The sequence below is a fragment of the Parasteatoda tepidariorum genome, chromosome 5 (genome assembly GCF_043381705.1).
Source record: "Parasteatoda tepidariorum isolate YZ-2023 chromosome 5, CAS_Ptep_4.0, whole genome shotgun sequence".
Lineage (NCBI taxonomy): Eukaryota > Metazoa > Arthropoda > Arachnida > Araneae > Theridiidae > Parasteatoda > Parasteatoda tepidariorum.
Genome location: NC_092208.1, coordinates 14,834,073 through 14,838,306, shown reverse-complemented (window position 1 = coordinate 14,838,306; position 4,234 = coordinate 14,834,073). Strand labels below are relative to the sequence as shown.

The 4,234-nt window shown below is 29.9% G+C and overlaps 1 long non-coding RNA gene across 1 annotated transcript; it reads right to left on the bottom strand.

Moving 5' to 3' along the window:
• Positions 1–400: 400 nt before the first annotated feature.
• Positions 401–3,520, bottom strand: LOC122271747 (uncharacterized). The gene is made up of 2 exons (XR_011636781.1): positions 3,391–3,520; positions 401–735 (listed from the first exon to the last, which is right to left on the bottom strand). It is a non-coding gene; the product is annotated as an uncharacterized lncRNA (long non-coding RNA).
• Positions 3,521–4,234: the final 714 nt, after the last annotated feature.

Sequence of the window (4,234 nt, the reverse complement as noted above, 5' to 3'; positions counted from 1 at the left end):
TTTTCAATGAAATTAATTTTTTGAAAAAGCTTTTTTTTGTATTTTAAGGACTTACGATATTTTTTCAAGCAGCTGTGACTTGAAACTTTTAAATAGTAAATGAAGAAAATATTAAAATTTTTTGGACAATATCAAGCAATAGGATGTTACATTTGTAATTTAGCTATCACATTAAATTCCATTCTTCACTGCCTAATACACCAAAGTAATACAGCCATAATTAGATGAAGGTTGTCCAAATTGAAAATGGATAAGTGGGTTTGCATCATGAATACAATAAAAACTGAAATGTTACAGTTTAGAGTTATTAAAAAGGTAAGGTTACTTAAAAAAACTGACCTTAATTTTTAATGCTGAAGAGTGATTAACATTCCAATTAACGCATTAACATTTCTAATGCTATCATGAGTGTTCACTTTTATTTGATTAACTCTTATTCTAATAATCAACATTTAACGCTTACATGTTGTTGTTACAAAATGTGAATGCAGGGGGAGTCATTTCAAAAGGACTGCTTTCTTCAACATTCACTGTTACAGGATATTGGAAATAATAATGCAAAAAATCACACGTCTGATACGTAAATCCCAGGAAGCAAAAGATGAGGATTGCTGCTTTTGGAATTGCTTTCTTCCATGTGCGAGAAGTTGCAATTTGTGAAAACCCTGTCATGAGTGAATCTTCAAACACTTGTTTCAGATATCTTCTAAATTCACTGCTTTTTCTTTTCTTTTCCTGCAATAAAATGATTGTAAAAATATTTTAAAAATTATTAGAATTCCCCATTTACATCAGATAATAACTGCACGTAATTCTATGAAAGTTAAAAAGGAATGCGCTATTTATATGAATTTGTTTCTAGATGCTTCTAAAACCCTTTCAATCCAAAATCAAGTTCTTATAAGGCAGACTATTTTCAAAAAATTATGAAACATTGTCGAAACTAATGGAATATCGATTAGTTTCAAGAAGTTTTAAAATCGATTTAGTTAGGAATTCAGTAAAAAAAATTAATGAAACGACAAAGTCATAAAAGTAAATAAAAATAAATAAATAAACTCTTAATCTCTTTGGTCGAATATTCTAAGTCGAGGTATTGGCGTCACACTTGCCTTGCTGTTAACCTGACAGCCCTGGAAATTTTTGAAGTTACAATGCTGTTTTTTCTTTCAAATAATCGAAAACAGCTTTAAATGACTATAAGGTGGGTAAACTTCATTGAAAAGTACCATTGTTTTTAATGGATTGGTTTAATTGACACAGAATTGGAGTGCTGAGTCGGATTTTCTTCAGATTTCAGAGTCTTCATCCTTCTGCAACCATGTTCTCTCTCCCATATGAAAAACGCATGAGCATAGTGTGTTTACATTACTTTTCCCATGTGCCTATGGTACTTCCCTTGAAACATATCATAAGACTATGGTGTATCCCATACGAATATATATGGTTACCGTAGCCTTACGGTGTCTTGCCGTATGGGCATGCTGTACAAATTTTTATAGTAATCATGCACATTTGGCGTCTTGTCATATAAATGCTATATAAATTTCCATGATTACCATAGGCGTTTGGTATATTGCCGTATAAATATTTATGGTAGCCATAGATTGCTGTAGGTATGTCTATGACAAATTTTCCGAAGGGGTCAGGCTAACCGAAAGAGGCTTTCGTGATTTTTCTCTTCATGTTACACAAATACGGACTAGTTCAATCTAAACGTACTCCACTAAGGCAAATTTCTCCTAATATTTGATTCAGGAGTTACCTTGTTTCTGTATTGGGTTCAAAATTACAAGACTACGGAGTTGAATATTAGTAGTCGTCAACTCAAAATTGGCTCTTCAACGACGTTTATAAAATAATTAACGTAGAGAAACAAAGATGTATTTCGTCAATAAAGATCAGTCACCTATGTTACTTTCTTTATTTACTTCTCACATTTTTTGTTCTTCGTTTTTATGCATTTTGCTGGTCTATTTTAGAATAAAAGACTTAAAACTGTTGTGTCTAAAAATAAATTTGAATTTATAATTGCGAATATGGAGTAGTTATATGAATGTATTTCGAATATAATTTCTATTCTGCATATAAATCAAATCACGTAGTAAATAAAATGAATGAATTCAAGGGTATTTTTAGTTGTTTAAGTTGAATATTTTTCGAAAATCCATTTTAAAAAAGGATAAAAACAAGCTAGCACATATTAAAGCTAGACTAATGTAAGAGTCCGATGAGTGAGCTTGAATTTCAGCCAAGTGCATGAATAGTTTTAGTTATGAAAAAGAAAAAATCTTCTAATATGCTTTTCGAGTTTAAACATTGCTATATATATTGAGACAAGAATTTTCAATAACTATAAATAAAACATTTTATCATTTTTTAAGGAGTTATTACCAATAATTTAATTTAGTTTAATTTATGCTGTATCCTCATACTCTCAAGTTAGTATTTGTTCTCGCAAATTTTTCGAGTAGCCCTATTTAATGTTAACTAAGAGGCATCGCCCCCTGCTCGCTCGCTCTCGCCAACCCCGGAACTGCTTTCGCAGTACATCTTGCTTTGCTCGCTCATTGGATACGTTCTTAACGTCTAGCTTTTGTATACTTTTTTGAACACTGAAGTTCCGAAGACTTTTCACTGTAGAAAATTCTAAACCTGTGCATTTCAATATTAATTTGAAATTGCAAACAGTTCACATATCTATCTTAATCACACTATTCTAAATTTCAGTTGTTGCGAAAAGTAACTGTTGTAAGTTTTGTTTCAAAGTCTTTCCCACCAGAGGGCTAAAACCATGCGTTCTAAAACAATATGAAATAGTACTGAAAGCCGGATGTAAAGCATCGGCTTCGATGAAGATTATTTTGTGAGAATTTTTTTGATAATTCGGTGAGAATTCACCCGATTAGACATATGATGCTCACTACTGCTCTTGCGCGCCGAAGCCTATCAATTAACACGTATTAGCGTTTTATATAACATGGATTAGCCATATGATGCTCACTACGTGCTCTTGCGCGCCGAATCCAATCAATTAAAAATGAAAACTGTTGCCAGCGCGTGAAAAGAAATATCATCGGTTTTATTGATACATACGTACGTATTAGCGTTTTATATAATATAGATGACATTCAATTATTGAAATTTCCATTAAATTTAAACCAAAATCTTTGTTTTAATTCCTTATTTCTCTTCATTTTTTACTTACTTTTGCCTTTATACATTTTGCCTACCAATATGGAATATTTCCAAAATATATATATAAATAAAAGGTTCCTCAAGAAGAATGCGTCTAATTTTATTTTACGAAAAATATCAAGGTTTTAATTTGTTGCTGTTATGTGCTTTAAATATTCATTTTTCTGAAATAAACTAATTAAATGTATTTACCACTGATGACTGCTGAAGATTCTGTGGGGAAACCATTCTGTTTTCTGATTCATTAAAGCCTTCAGACATATTTCTGTTTTTTATTTATAGTGAATCCTAAGAATCTACTGGAAGAAAACAAATTTTGACAAAAAAAATAAACAAATGTGCAAAATAAAATAGGAAAGGGATTAAAATTAATTATGTATTTGTAAGTTACCTTTCATCCTATGTTATCCTTTGTAAGTTATATTTTTGTAAGTTATCTTTTTCCTATTATTTTAAATTTTCTTCATAACTAAAATGGTCATTTTCATCTTATTTCATGACTAAAAAGGTATTTATATCATCTTGAACGATATGCTTTATTTTTCATTTTCGACTTCTAATTCAGATTTATTTTCCTTGGTTCATATTTACTCCAAGTTGAAATATTTGTTTAAAATGAACTCAATAAAATATATGTATACATTAGATAAAAATTGTTATTAAAATTAAATATTTAAATTATTATAATTGTCAGTCTCAGTTATTTATAACTATTCTTAAAGATCGCGTTCTTATATTCATATTTGTTCTAGCAAAAGAGCCGTTTATGAAATGTGAGAACGAAATGCAAAAATCAATATATATATTTTTTTTTTCTGATGCTGAAACCTATAGCGTTTAACAGTTAAGGGTTTAAAGTAATTGAATATCAAATAATTTTTAAAAAACTATTTCTGCTTAGTGGCAACAATGCCTCAGACCTAACTGTTATGAAATATTTAGGATTTGCTTTTGAAACTAATATTTTAAGATCCGTTTTAAGCCAGTACAAGTGTCCAATTAAGTAAACTATAATTGTATTTTCTGAATATTATTT